Genomic DNA, 16764 nt, shown 5'->3' with positions numbered 1-16764 from the left:
AAATACAAAGAGGAAGGACACGTGACGAAAGGAGGTTGGGTCAAAGGCATTTGGGAAGACTATAAAAAGGCTGGATGAGGAAGAAAGGATTCATTCAATTCATATCACAAAAAAAACTGTAAAACAGGAGAGAGAAAGAGTGAACCAGAGAGAAATTGTAACAAACTTTATCATCAATCAATAAACACATCATTTTTCTTCAATTCTTGAAAATCTTTCATTCATATCTACATCATGAGTTGTGTGAGTTGAGAACATTAGTTAGGATTATGTGTTCTTGGCAATCACAGACATCTCCAATGGAGGGTGTAAATTGTTTAAAGTGATAAATTTCACTCTAAATGTCAAAAACATGTTTCCAATGGGGGTGTAAATCCAGGTGATAAGTTAATAGTTAATAGAGGGGGTGGGGAATTCCCCTTCGGCTGTTAGTTAATAAACATCTCGGGGTCACTTGAAGTAACGTCCCAATTAAAAAGAAATTCAGACATCACTTAAACTCATGTCTGTTTTATTTTTTTTTAGAATTATAACGTTTGTGACGGGTAAAGACCGTCATTTATTGGTTGGCCCAGTTTTAAAAAAACTACATACGTTACTCAAAATCACGTGCATTTTTTTTTAGTTAAATCCCTTGCGACGGACTTTGACCGTCAATTTTTTTCAGTTTTTTAATTTTACAAACTCTTAAACTTTGTTGCATTGGATACTATTTTAGATGTGAAAACTATTAATGTGTAAGAGGGGCCATAAAATCCTAGTGACACCTATGTGGCACTTATATAGAGGTGTATATATACACTTTCCATTAGAGATGCTCTAATAACTAATAATTAAAGACTAATTAAATGGGCATTTATATATATTATATATGGTGGCGTACAAGTAGAAAAGGATTGTGTGGATTTGGAATTTTAATGTAAGACCACATAGAATTATAGAATACTCCCATTAAAGGGGTTAAATAATACTTCAATGTAAGGATAAAATGGGTATATCAAATTTGCAGAGGGAGAAAAAGACGAAACACCACTTCTAAATAGTATATGGGTGTTTTAATTTATATATTCATTCAATCCACATATGAAATGATAACTTGTATTAAATGATTCATTTACAGATAATAATATTTGGTAGGCGTTGAAACGAATAAAGCAGAGAAGAAATAGCAAATAGAGCACATATGAGCACAGAAGTCAGAACCAAAAGTTTTTCCATCATCAAATTACCGGCCACCACTGTTTCATCATATATCAGCTACATATATGTATTCTGATAAATAAATATATTGCTCTTTTAAGAACAATCATTTCAAACATGGTCGTTTATTACTAACTTATTCAAAATTGAAGTATTATCAATTTTTCTTATGTACTTAATATAATTCTTATGTACTTAATATAAGGGGCTATTTGTTTTTTTGGGTTAAGTTATAAGAGGGTCTTATAAGACCATGTGTTATAAGATGGTCTTATAAAGTGGATTGTTTTTTATTTTAAGTTCCTCTTATAACCACTTATAAAAATATAAAAAATAAATACATGACATCTTATAGATGGTTATTTGACAAATATAACCCTACTTTACATCACATTTAACTTGAATAGATTAATTTGAAACAAACGTATAGTTTGATTTTCGGTTTCAAATTAATTTTGATAATTAGAATATAGATTTTAGAAAACTACCTTAATTGGCGGTGGTGGTGGTAGTGGTCTTAATAGCGCGATGGTGGTGGTGGTGGTAGTGGAGGTGATGATATTGGTTTTAATAGCACGGTGATGGTGGTGGTAGTAAAAGTGGTGAATATCTTAATAACACGGTGGTGGTGGTGGTGATAGTCTTAATAGTACGGTGGTGGTAGTAGTGGAGGTGATGATATTAGTCTTAATAGCACGGTAGTAGTGATGGTGGTGGTGGTTTTAATAGCACGGTGGTGGTGGTAGTGGTGGTGGTGATAGTCTTAATAGTACGATGGTAATGGTGGTGGAGGTGATGATGGTGGAGGTGGTAGTGGCGGCAGTGGTAGTGGTGGTGGTAGCTGGTGGTGGCTAGGACAATAGAGTTATTTGGAGAATAAGATAATGAAAAGGAAAGAAGAGATAAATGAAACTAGGGGTATATAGACGGGGGTATTTGAGTCATTTTTCAAATTATAAAATTTATAGAATTGAAGTATATCCAATTTTAGTACTTATAGAATTGGAACCTATTATAAAATATTTCTAGTAGAATGCCTTTATAAGAGGCAAAAAAACAAACTAAAAAAATGTCCAAAATCACTAAGCCACATCTTATAAGACATGTAAGTCTTATAAGAGACAAAAACAAATGTCTCAAGTTATTGCTAGTTACTATTACTAATTAAATAGGCAGTGGCAGATCATACAAGGTACGAATGCCTTGAACGTCAGCCGGTTGCAGTGGTCCTCTTTTCCTTTGTCCTGGCTCAATGGAACCAAACATTATAGCCTCCGGAATCGAGCTATGGCCTAGACCAAGAAGGTGTCCAATTTCATGTACGGCAATAGATTCTAAATCAATCTCAGTGGTGGTTGGGTTAGTACTCCAATTCTCATCTGCATCATAGTGAAACAAACCAATGGTTGGTCTAAAAGCGTGTGCCAAAATACGACCAACCGGACCAGGCCCATCAAAGCTTGCACCATCACCATGAGCGCGTCTATAGAACCCAATTGAGATATCAGACTGGGCGCCAGCCTGAGCCTCTGCAAATGTAAACTGGGTTACAGCTGCCCATTTTGCGAAAGCTCGAGATATAAGAGGCCTTAATGTTTGTAAATCAATGACTTCAGCACCGGAACGGAATGTATAGGTAAGACTTCTTTTATCCGCTGGCCATTTTGGAGTTGGGGTTCCCGGAAAGAAGGTAAAATGTGAAACAGTGCCAGAACTCATTCTTGTGGTATCAGGCACACCACATCTAGGCTTCATCATCTGTTTCACAGTCATAGAATTGAGACTTCCAGTTGGCTTTAGTTGGTGGTTGAGTTGGTACTCCTTCACTGCAGACTCTAACAAGTCATCAAACACATCGTCATTTGCATTTGCATGAGCTGGATCATTATTATAATGAAGGTAACCAAATCTTTCAAGATATTGTTTGACTTGATTCACGCCTTTCACTTTTTGACCCTTGTGACATCCTTCAAGATGCTGGAGGTCAAAGGATTTCCCATTTGGTTTAGAGAAAAGCAAGGATGGCAACATAAACATAATAACTAGAAGGAGAAAGGCTTGCAATCCTAGAAAAGAGCTTTTGAGAGCCATTAGGATCGAAGTTGCCAAGAGACTTTAGTTTATCAAGATTTGATGAGGATTAATTGATGTTAGAATCACTAACAAAGTTAGACATTTATAGGGGATGCTGCTCATTTTAGACGGAATGATCCTCGTCTTTAATTTGCGTACACCACATGTTTGAATTTTCTAAAGACATGACTAGACGCCTGACTGTCGTTGTGGCGATTGAAGTGCATGGAGACTTAATTAGCTGTGCCTTGATTAAATTATATTGCACTTTCCCTTACTGTGGGATTTTGATTTTTTTTTCTTACTTTTCCATTTACAAGCACATGCTAGCTTAGTGAGCTGAGCCAAATCATCGGTTTGTGTTATTAATATTACCTAATCAAACTTTCATCCTTTAACTTTTAACATCTTTTAGCAAAAAAAAACTTTTAACAAGTTGTTCGAGATTTTTTAGGTTGAAATTATGCTTGTACAAAACATGGTAGTTAACAATGTATCTCCGAGATTACAATATAATTATATACTCCAAATTCATGACACAAAAGTTTGTTAGTGAGTGGTAGAATTATTGAGCAAAATGCTATTGAGTAGCAAAATGTTTTCATTCTTTTCTTAAGACATCAAATTATTAAATTAAGATTCTAAAACTTAGAAGGCCAAATAATGACAAAATAATTTTCAAACAAATTAAAAAAGACTAATAATTTTCTCAGATGAGGACTATACTCCACTCTAGGTCAAACTCCAAAGTCCAAACCCAGTTGACCGCTATTAGAAATTTACCAGTTCACAACTTCACATGAATACGGTACGCCAAGTCAAGATTCCTAAAGACGGCTATTAGAAATTGACTAGTTCACTTGTTCGTTAGGGGACCGTAGTCCGTATACATTGTTAAATGCCCAAAATACCAGAGCCATGACAACCTCAAAACTTGCCCAAACCCGAAATCCAAAACCAAAACTAGAAGTCCATTCCCAAGCCTATAGCATGAAGTTTTTTAGTTGGGCCTAATATTAAGTTTCTAATGAAAACTAGCTTTCGAACCCGTCCTACGAACGGTGCCGTTGTATTAAATTATTATAAAAAATATTTGAATTATGCAAATCTATTTATAAGATATGAATATTATATTAGTTACTCATTAAAATTTATTGCAACATGAAAACCACACTCTAGAAAAATAATAATAATAATAACACACTTTTATAAAATCCTTCAACTTCTTTATGTTGTTTAATAATAGAAGTTTGATAAAAGTTTTGTGAGAATGCCCAATGAGGCGAAATTCATATTAAATATACTTGAATAGCAAGTCATTCCCAATCATATACTTGTCAAGACATTCCCACTACACATAAAACAACGATGTTTTGAGGTTAGTTCAATGCATTAACATTTAATTTCTGATTTTTCGTTAAATATTTTTTTAGATTAGTTCATTGTATTTGTATCCAGTTTTTAATTTTCTGTTAATTAATCTTTAAGGTTAGTTCAATGCAGTTACATCCAGTTTTTGATTTCCCATTTTCCAATTTCCGTTAATTATTCTCTGAGGTTAGTTCCATAGATTTGCATCTAGTTTTGGATTGCTGGTAATAACTCTATAAGGTTAGATCAATGCATTTGCATACAATTTCCGATTTCCCATTAATTATTTTTGAAGTTAGTTCAATGCATTTGCATATAGTTTTCGATTTCCATCTAATTATTCTTTGACGTTAGTTTGATGCATTCGCATCTAGTTTTCGATTACACCTTAATGATTCTTTGAGATTAGTTTCATGCATTGGCATCTTGTTTCTGATTTGCCGTTAATTATTTATTGGGGTTAGTTCCATTCATTTGCATCCAGTTTCTGGTTTCCTGTTAATTATTCTTTAAAGTTAGTTCCTTCACAAACCATCCGGTTTTTCCTCGTTAATTATTATTTAAGGTTAGTTCAATGCAATGTTGTATCCAGTTTTCAATTTCCCGTTAATTATTCTTTGAGGTTAGTTTGATGCAGTTGCATCCACTTTCCGATTTCCTGTTAATTTTTCTTTGGGGTTAGTTTGTTGCAGTTTCATATTGTTTCCGATTACCCATTAATTACTCGTTGAGGTTAGTTTGATACATTTGTATCCAATTTCCGAGTTCTCGTTAATTATTCTTTGAGGTTTGTTGAATTGCATCCAGTTTCCGATTGACTATCAATTATTCTTTGAGGTTAGTTCAATGTAGGGCTGGTCATCGAGTCGAGTTATTCGTGAGTAACTCGAGCTCGGCTCGACCTAAACTCGTTCGCACAAAAATATGAGTCGAGCTTGAGCTTAATTTAAAGCTCATTCTAGATAGCGAGTAGTTCGAGTAGCTCGCGAGTTACTCGTGAGCTACTCGAGTCGAGCTCGAGCTTGAGTAGCTCGCGAGCTACTCGTTTTATAAGCCCATACGTAGTATATAATTTATAATTTATACGACATTTTATACTTTATACCCAACTATAATTTACAATTTATACTAGTTTTAATGTTTTATATACATTTTTTTTCGAGTTTGAGCTCGAGTTCGAGTTCAAACGAGCATAACTAAACTCGAGTTCGAACCTGAGCTCGAGCTCGAAGTGTAAAACGAGTCGAGCCGAGCTCGAGCTCGAGCTATTAGTATAAATAGGCGAGTCAAGCTTAAGCTTTAATATTAAGCTCGAATGCAAGTTCGAGTCGAGCTTCTGCATGTGCGAGTCGAGCTCGAGTATAGCAAAACTCGACTCGGGTAGCTCGATGACCAGCCCTAGTTCAATGCACTTGCATCAAGTTCCTAGTTTCCCGTTAATTATTCTTTGAGGTTAGTTTATTACAGTGTTATATCCAGTTTTCAATTTCCCGTTAATTATTTTATGAGGTTAATTAGTTCATTGCAGTGTTGCATCCAATTTCCGATTCATTGTTAATAATTCTTTGAGGTTAGTTCGTTACATTTGCATCTAGTTTTCAAAATTTGTCCCACTAATTATTTTTTGAGGTTTGCTCAATGCATTTGCATTAAATTTCTGATTTTCCGTTAATTATTCTTTGATGTTAGTCGATACATTTGCATCCGGTTTCCGATTTCCCATTAATTATTCTTTGAAGTTAGTTAACTGGATTTGCATCCGCCCAGTTTCCAATGTCATGGTAATTATTCTTTGGTTCAATGCAGTTGCATCCAACTTCTAATTTCCCATTAATTATTCTTTGAGGTTAGTTAAATTCATTTGGATCCAGTTTTCAATTTCACGTCAATTATTCTTTGAGAATAGGTCGATGCATTTGCATCCAGTTTTTTTTATTTCCCATTAATTATTTCTTTGAGGTTAGTTTATGCAGTTGTATCTAGTTTTTGATTTCTCGTTAATTATTCTTTGAGGTTAGTTCAATGCATTTTTATCCAGTTTCTGATTTCTCGTTAACTTTTCTTTGACGTTAATTCAATGCAGTTGCATCCAGTTCCCGATTTTCCACTAATTATTCTTTGAGGTTACTTCGATGCATTTACATCAAGTTTTCGATTTCCCGTTAATTATTCTTTTAGGTTAGTTCAATGCAATGTTGTATCCAATTTCCGATTTTCTGTTAACTATTCTTTGAAGTTTGTTCAATACATATCAAGTTTCTGATTTCCCATTAATATTCTTTAATGTTGGTTCAATGCATTTGCATCTGGTTTTCCAATTTTGCGTTAATAACTCTTTAAGATTAGTTCGATGCATTTGCATCTAGTCTCATATTTCTAGTTACCCTTTAATTATTCTTTGAGGTTAGTTCAATTCATTACAGTGTTGCATCAGTCTCCAATTTTCTATTAATTATTCTTTGAGATTAGTTTGATGCACTCAGAAAGAAGACTTGTAGAAAGAAAACTTTTGAAATCAGCATAATACTTGTAAATTGAAGAACTCGAGTGGATAGTTAACAACAGAAGTTTAAGAAAGAAGCTATAAAGAGATGAGCAATAATTAACAGGAAAATCTCTTATTATTCTTTGTTTCGTAGTGTATAGATTAGGAAACATGAAACATAATTAATTGTGACTCTTAGTTTGGCAGTTTCTTTCTCCTATTTTATTTTAATCCCCCCTCTTAATGATATTCTTTCATGATATCCAACGACACAATATGATCAGTCCTTAGTAGAGGGATCAGTCACTTGCAATAAGAAACCTTATAAAGCCTATGCTGATCACTAAAGGTATTGCTAGTCCCTTTTGTTTTTTTTCTGAGTTCTGACAATATCCTTATCTTCACAAACTCGATCTTGCAAAACTATCAAGAAGGTGTTGGTCAACTCATAAACAAAAGACAATCTACTTATGGGTGGCATAACTACGGGCTGAAGAAGAGCAATATTGTAACGCCCGTATTTAAAATATGTAATTATTTATTAATTAATTAATTTAATTATTTATTTAAAAGTCGCTGGATTGGATTTGGGATACGCGGGCCTGGTTTCTGGGCCCGAGTCTGTGTTGGGCTTGGGTTTCAAACTCAAGTATATAATCACATTGTTCTAGAGAATAGGGTTTTTGGAGAATAAAATATAATAAAAAATGGAGGCAGAGCTAGAAACTCGTTTGCTGGAGGGTGGAGCGCGATGATTCGGACTAGAAGGATTCGTCGGGTTTTAATACAGGTGAGTAGTTAGTTTTCTACTTCACCGTATACAGTAACAGTTTTATTGTTCATCATTATTCGTCATGTCGCGTTATTTATTAAACTGGATAGTTATTAGTATATTGTTTTAGTTATTATTGAAACTGTCCGTATTACTGGAACTCGGAAGAAGTCGCCAATGGCGGCGCGAGATAGAGAAGTCATCTCTGTATTCTAGTGGAACTGTTCTTATGTTTTGTATGTGGTGTGTTGGTTGGATGTCGGGATGGAATTTGGGTGGACTGTTGAAGTTATGAACATGCGTTCATGGAGGCGCCAGCCCATGAATCTTACTGCCCTTATATTATGTTGTTTTGTTGTGTGTTATTGCTATTTTGTTTTGGTTGAGGTCAGGAGTTTAGAGAATGGACGTCGGGATTGAGGAGTGGGGCTTTTCTAGTTAGGCTGAAGCTCTATAAAAATCGTTAATGGCGGCCAGAGAAATCGCCCCTTTAGATTTGATTAGGTGAAATGTTGTCGTTTGGGTTGGAATGGATTGTGGATGATGGGTAGCTAGTGTAGGGTGTGAGGGGTGTGAGTGCTGTTGAAAGCTCCAAGAAACCATTAATGGCGGTCGGATCCATAATTTGGGGAGTGATTTCGAAACTGGAAATTGGGAGTTCTTGGTTAATTAATGTTTTGGGGTTTTTCACCCTAACCCATTTCGGTTGGTTATTTTTGGGTGGCGATTGGAATTTTGTGGTGGTCGATTTTGGGGTGGTGGAGGAAGAGAGCTAATGGAAGAAGACGATCAGAAATGGTTGGGCCTTGGGCGAACCAATTAATTAGCTACTTGGGCCGGTTTCAGTTTTGGGCCTTAGTTGTTTTGTTTGGGCCCGGTTTTGATTTTAGTTAGTGGGTTGGGCCATTTTTCTATTTGTTTAGTTTGGGCCAGTTTAATTTAAAGTTTTTAGGCCGGTTTCAGTTCAATTTTTGGGCCGAACCACTTAACTGTTTTGGGCCAGTTTCTAATATTGTGTGGGGCCAGTCCATTGGACTTAATATAGAGATCCAATGGGTCTTTCAACATTTAAACTTTCGGGTTCTAAGGTTTGGGCTTGGCCAGTTGGGTCCGAACCATTACCTTAGTCATGAGCCCATGAGCCATGCACCTTTGCCCTTAGCCATGAACCATGGCTATGACCCTGGAACCTGTTGAACATGGAAACGACAGTTTGACTTTGACCATGACGTGTTGACGTTGACTTTGACCATGACGTGTTGGCTTTGACAATGACGTGTTGACTTTGACTTTGACTGTTGACTGTTGACCGTTGACTGTGGAATGTTGACTTTTTCCAGTTTTTCACATATTTAAGAATATGGACAAATGTAGTAATAAAATATTATCGAAATTGTATAACCTTGTTTGTCATTATCTAATTAAGATTTGACGTTGATATGGTGTATATTTTGACACATGACGTGATAGAAACTTTAGGAGATATAATATTCCTAAAACGCTATAAAAATGTATGCGATACGTTTGAAGCAATTGTGACGTTATATAATATGTTGGGATATATATATTAAATACAATAGTTTTGGAGAAATAAATGTATAAACACTCCATTATTATATATGTGAGATGCTACTATGAGGTAGTATAGTATTGGTGAATATTTTCCCACGGGATTGTGGCTTATTGCAATAATATATTGGCACGTGAAAGAATGAAAATGGTTATGAAATATAATTAAGATATTTCTAAATATTGTGGCATAGTGCAATAAGGTATTTGACCTGTACGTGATAGAGTGGAATTATTATGAGTCATAAATGGATGACACTTGAATAAATTACGTAACGAAAATCCTAGAACCTAGCTACCACAACTCATGTGATTTGGCCCTTTCCTCCGGCGTTTGATGAATCTGAATGGCCTTCGGGCGAAGTAATGTTTTGGCCCTTCGTGTTACAAAGAATATGAATGGCCTTCGGTAAGTAATGTGATTGGCCCTTCCGGCGTTTCAATGAATCTGAATGGCCTTGGTAAAGTAATGTGATTGGCCCTTTGCCGGCGTTTGATGAATCTGAATAGCCCTTTGTTTACGGCGTAATTTAATAGTGTCTTGATTATTCCGTTTATATTTGCAAAATAGAACGAGACGCCGATATTTTATTTTTTCAATTAGCGGAATAGTGGCGATTTACATAATGGTTTCCGTGTGAGGGTTACCTGGTGTCGCGGCATCCATTCCCGAGGTAGTTACGCATCTGGAGTGGTTCATTATGTAAGGGGAGGCATGTGGATGTACATGTTCGGCGTTGGGAAGCGGTTGTGGTAGCCAGGGAAACTAGGTAAGACATAGATACGACGTGATTTTAGGGACACACAAAGAAAGCATTAATTAATATAATTATGGTAATATGTTGCTTAATGATATATCTTTAGATAGATGATTGTATATGGTTTGGCATAAGGGTGGGTCAAACTAATTACTTGGGCAGAGACGACTCACTCTGTTATTGAGCATGAAATACGGTACGGATATAATATGTTTGGTTGGTTATTTGTTTAGTTAGAACCTAAGGCGCCTCGATGGAAGAACTACATGCCTTATTTATGATACGTATAGTTTGTTGTGTGGTTAGTGGGAGGTTAAGGCGCCTCAGTGGAGGAACTACCTGCCTTAATTATTGTACTTAAGGATGTTGTATTAATCGTTGAAAGTTAAGGCGCCTCAATGGAGGAACTAACTGCCGTATGGATTGTGTATATATATGTATAATTATATGTTGTATTTTAGAGCTACTCACACCAAAGATTTTTATAATCTTGACCGATTTGCATGTTTGCTTATCGGGTGTGTTCATTAAATGAACATAGTTGATAAGTCTTGACAGGTTTAGTGTTGAAGAAGATTGGTTGCTGCTTGTGGTTTGCGTTAGCATTGCATTTCAGGATATGTTTTGTTTTCCCTTGAGGTGATATAGAGTTTCGGTTGAGACAAAGTTATTTGTATTTTCATTTGTAAATTTTTGTAATGAAGAGGACTTTTGTTTAAGTTAAAATTTTTATTGGTTTTTAATTATCCGCATATTTAAACTGTTTATGGGTTTTTGGGAGTTGAGAGTGTGTCACACCTCGAAGATCGAAGAGTCGGGAACAAATATTGTTTTTCCGAATTCTGTCGAAATTCGGGGTGTGACAAATATCACTTGAGTTGGGTGTTAAAAGAGGGTACCTCTCTCTAAAGTACCTAGGTGTACCTCTGTTTGAACGCAAGCTAGGTTACCAGGGCTGGTGTTGGCGGTCTTCTTGACAATATAATAATAGAGCCTACTATCCTTTTGTGGAGAAATATACTAAACAAAGTTGTATTAGTTAGTATACCTTTTACAGTCTTGCTGATTACAAATGGCCACAAAGTCTAGCTAGTTGAAGAAGCAAAAGGATCCATAAGGAATTTTCTCTGGTCTAACAATAATGAAGAAATAAAGAGAACAATAGGGAGCTGTTATGAAGTCTGAAGTTTAGTAATTGCTACAAACTCTTGGACCGAATGTATAGCTGTTAGATTAGGAAATCGTTAGTTGTTTCGAAGTGTATAGATTAGAAAACAGAAAACATAATTAATTAGGACTCTTGGAAAGAGATTTAGTATATAAAGAAAACATAATTAATTGGGACTCTTGGTTCGACAGTTTTTTTTTTCCTATTTTTTTTTAATCCCCCTGCCGATGTGGACACCCTCACAACACTCCAAAAGGGACTGCTATTATATATATATATATATATATAAAGATTTCAAGTTCAATATTTCAGGCATGCCTGAATTTTCTCAAGGAAAAAGAATTATTCAAATGATTAGAAATATTCTTATGGGATATAACCCTTAAATTGGACTTCTGAAGTCTAGCATAGTGCAGTCCATGACCGCAAGTGGCCGAAATTACAATATGTGGTGTATTATTGGTTATAGACGGCGATGTCTCTAGTTAGTACATGTTATCATGGTCCTTAGACATATATTATAGTTATATATACCTTCACCAATCTATTTTTTGAGCATTTACAAAGTCTCTAATTATTTCAAAACACTATTGCTAATTACCAAAAATAAATTGGAAGTACCTTATTTAGTAGTTTCCAATATATAATCACGTAAAAATTTGGGAAAAAAATATTAAACCAAAAGAACTTACCGGAGAAACTCATAGTTTCAATTTATCTGACCTAGGATTGAGACAAAAATGAATATTACTTATTAGAGAAGAATCAGTGGATTTACTTATCGAAGACATCTTTTGGGTCTACTGATCTATTCTCTTTGTTCATCTTCTCAAAACACCAAAATTCTTTTAATTCTCAATTGGTTTTCCGGTAACGTACAACCAATTGAGACTCTTGGATCACCAAATTGAGATCTTGAATCAAAGGCCCAAATCTGCCCTTAACTAAACAGAGCAAATGAAATGAAATGAAAGGGGGGCATTAACGTAATTTACAATCTTCTTCTCTCCCAAAACAAACGTAAGGTTTCTCTCCCTCTCCAATTCGCCTCTCTCCAAAGAAAGCAACCAACTATTCTTTCCCTCCGAAAACAAACGCCTCTCCTCCAACTAACTATTCTATTTCACGTACCCAAAATTGAAATCAAAATAACCCAAAACCCCCTATTTTCGATTTTTAGCACCCAAATTTGAAGAACCCATCTTAAAATTCGATTTGAAGAACCCAAAACCCCCATTCTCGATTCTCACAAAGTATTTTGACATCCACAACTTACATAATGAACTAAGGGCTGATTTTCTGGGAATATGTTCTCCATACAATAGTGATTATCTCCACAAAATATCAAGGCATTTGAACATGTCTAACCTTGTCAAACGTTGTGTTTAAGTTCGATATTTATCTAACGGTCTACAGTTTTAGCACTATTTTTAATAAAGCTAGACATATCCAATTGAGACGAGTTTTGGTGGAGATTATATCTATGGTAGGAAGATTTTCTCTTCCAAAAATCAGCCCTTAGTTTAATGTGCAAGTTTTCTTTTAGGTTTTGGATGTCAAGATAAAGTGTCAAAATAAGATGTTAAGGTAGTATATATATATATATATATATATATATATATATATAGCCCGACTCCTAAAAGGACCTTAAATAAGGACCAAATCTAAAACAACCACAACTTTACCTACAAAATGATTTAAAACTTAATCTTTTGTACATATGATCTACTAACCATAAAAAACATCTCTACAAAAATTCAACTCGTTTGACAATTTTTAACATTGGCAAAAGATGATTGCAAAAACTAGATATTTATGGACCATTAGATATTTTTCAAAAATGGACAACAATTTTTATCTAAGTTAGAGGATATCAAACGAGTTGAATTTTTGTAGAGATGTTCTTTATGGTTAGTAGATCATATGCACAAAACATTAGGTTTTAAATCATTTTGTAGGTGAAGTTGTGGTTGTTTTAGATTTGATCCTTATTTAAGGTCCTTTTAGGAGCCGGGATGTACATATATGTGTCTAGAGTGCCGAATGTCACTAGTATATGGTAGACACATTGCTTTTGAACAACACCCCAAGAGACCATCTCTATGGTAGCACTAGATCGATGCTATAACCATTTCCAGCAGTTTTATACTTCATAATCATTTCATGCGCATACTCAAGTGAGCTTAATTATGGCAATTCTATGCATTTCATTTCTCACAAACCAACTCATTACACACACCCCTTACACATTCAACACATATCAGAATGAGAATGAGAAAAATAAGGGGAGAGAGTCTTCAATTAAGAGCATCATCAGTTTTTTTTTTTTAAATAAAAAAATCCAACAGAGTCTCGATCCTCTGTATTTTCAACATTTCAAAAACCAAAATCATGTCATAACCTAAAAATCAAAACAATACAATTCTCATAGATCAACCATACCAAGATATATAACTTCATATTTATACATAACACAAATTAGTTCTAAAACTAAAGACAACTCATTAAACATTAAAGAAGACTCTGCATATATTTTTTTACCTGGGACTAATTCTAGTAACGAAAGGGAAAAATAAAATAAATACTCCAAGCCCACTGATCGAGTTCCTCATTTCTCTCATTCTCCCCTCTATGCATACTACTCACACTAACTTGAAATTGATTAGGAGCTCCTGGAACAACTTCAGATGGTTGCACACCATTCTGCTACCCTATAGATAAATATGTCATGGAGTAGAAAAAAAAGAAAACCTATCATAAAAACTTACATAGAATATATGGATACAACATATTTTTTAATTTCTAAACCAATAAAAGTAGCATTATTTAATTTCTCACTCGCATTTTCTCATTGGTATAGATGTCCTTAGAGTAGAACTTCTGGGTATACGACATTTGTGATACAATTTCTTGCATTAGGTGGACGAAACACAGATATTCTTTTTGAAGAAGTACATCTGGACATGGCCACATAGAGTTGTCCATGACTAAAAACTAGTGTCCTCAAATCAATGACAACATATTTCACTGACTGACCTTGTGATTTATTAATTGTCATGACATAAGCAAGTCAAACAGGGAATTGTCGCCTTGATAGTTTGAAAGGCAACTCCAAATTTGAGGGAGCCAAAGATATTCTTAGATGAGTACCGGATTTCCAGTTTTTTCTCCAATCAAAATTTTGGCTTGAAGGACTTTACTCGTACATTGAAGCACCATAAGTCATGTCCCATTGCAAAGGCCATCTTTAGGTGCGATGTTCCTGAGCAATATTATAGGGCATCCATGTTTTAACTTGAGATTGAAAAGTGGTAAACTAGAATGGTCAAGGGAGTTCAGAAACTCGGTGGGATAGTAAGCCTCACTTGGATATATCAATATCATCCTCAACGATTTTATCTGCAGCTAAATACTCGAGCGCTTCACCAGGGAACAAATTCAGTGCAGCCTCATTAATTGCACTCACATAATCATTACGTACGGGCAACAATAATAGTACAATCAGTTAAGAAAGTTGGAGACAGTGTGTCCATAACATCTAATTGGGGATAGACAAAGCAGATGAGTTTTTGGATAATGGTATAGTTGCGTATTCCATCCGGCAATTGTACGCATTTTTTGGGATTCAAACCAATCTAAATGAATCAAAGCAAAAAATAAATTCATTGGTTTCTAAAATAGTTCATTTATATATGGAATTAATGGAGAAAAAACATTCTAATTAGAAGGCATTAGTAGCACACCTCCAACAAAAAATCGGTGAATTCAACATTCTCGGACTCCACCATTTCAAGTCGTATGTTCTATACCAAGTGCAAAACTTCTAAATAACTCCAAAGGAAAGAGCGCCGTAGTGATGCACTAACAAACTGCTCTCTCTGACCTAACGATATAACAGACAGTGTTTGTCAAAAATCACCACCAAGAATTGTAGTGATACCACCAAATATCTTCTTTGTAAAGTCTCGAATTCTCGTCAAGGGTATTTTTGTAAATTACATATCAAACCTAGGGATATTTACGTACTTGGTCGGTTGGGTTTACATTTCAAATTTACATAACTTAATGAAACTTAACTCCGACTTGTAAGCCACGTTAGGTAAGCAGCTCATATGCAAAAATTAGACAAAAATGTCGTTTAGCGGTTTTTCTGCGTTCGAAGCTTGCACGATTTAATATTTTACATGCATGAGTGTGTTATCATTATAGCATGCTGCGGAATAAGATGTATGAAATTAAATTAAGCTTGATGGGCAGAAAAATAATTACGACGTTAAGTCAAATTAGTTAGTGGGTAAAAGTTTAGTTATGATCGTAGGCCTAGTTTAGATATTGTGGGCTTGGGCTTTAATTAACTTAACATATAAATACTAAATAATGTTTTGTCACCGTACTTAATCTACTATCTATATACTAAAGTAGAGACCTCTAGGTGAGATTTTTCTCTCTCCTAAGTGGCACTCTAATATCAAAGCTTTTGAGTCTGCTATGCCACGTGGCACTCTAATATCAAAGCTTTTGAGTCTACTACGCCACGTGGATCTCTAATTGAAACCCTTCCTACTCTAATTGAAACACTTCCTACGTGTAATTAAGGAATAATACTACTCTAATTGAAACACTTTCCACGTGTACTTAAAAGTTTACAATCAAACAATAACCATGTCTGATGAATGCAACAACTATGTTATGATTTCTGCTTTTTTGAATTGATTCTTTGTCCTGCAAGTTTGATGTGCTAGACGATTTCCTGACTCCATCAAATAAACTGGTCACTACAGATTGAGTCTCCAAGTCCCATTAAAATTTTCATGTAAATGGTGCTTAGCCAACGCATGTAAACTTTCACAATCAACCAATGGCATGTGCAGAGCAAACAATCAAAAATTTTGACACGCCTCCTTAACTCCATACTATACAATTCTAAGTTATCTCAACATTCATTATAGTTGATGCCTTTTGTTTAAGATTACACAATGTCTTAGCTGATAATGCATCTAAATTACAAACCCAACAGCTTCATCTGGAATAGCCAAGCAGGAGCAGAAAGAGTAAGAAACAGATGGCTGAGATGACACCTACAAAGGGCCCAAAGACACCGTTGATTTCATACAATACGCAAGGAATGTTCATACAAAATATTCTGGCTATAAGAGTCTCGGTAGCTATGGCAAATGATGCAATGGTTAATGTCAGCTGCAGTTGAATCAGTTCATTTCTCTGGTTGTCAAGTTGAATATTAACATAGTCCTCTGTGTCATCAATGCACTCTTGCACCTAGGGATTTAGCCAGAAGCCAAGTTGAGACATACAAAAAGGCAACACTTTCAATAAGCCAAATATTAATCGTTTTGACAGTGAATAGTAA

The 16764-nt window shown here is 35.1% G+C and overlaps 1 pseudogene; it reads right to left on the bottom strand.

Annotated features, from left to right (window-relative positions):
- Positions 1-2178: 2178 nt before the first annotated feature.
- LOC147523201 (metalloendoproteinase 5-MMP pseudogene) lies at positions 2179-3357 on the bottom strand (annotated as a pseudogene).
- Positions 3358-16764: the final 13407 nt, after the last annotated feature.

Source organism: Coptis chinensis, chromosome 1 (genome assembly GCF_015680905.1).
Source record: "Coptis chinensis isolate HL-2020 chromosome 1, ASM1568090v1, whole genome shotgun sequence".
Taxonomy (NCBI): Eukaryota; Viridiplantae; Streptophyta; class Magnoliopsida; order Ranunculales; family Ranunculaceae; genus Coptis; species Coptis chinensis.
The sequence above is the reverse complement of the archived record's forward strand: the minus strand, read 5'-3'. Positions and strand labels throughout refer to the sequence as shown.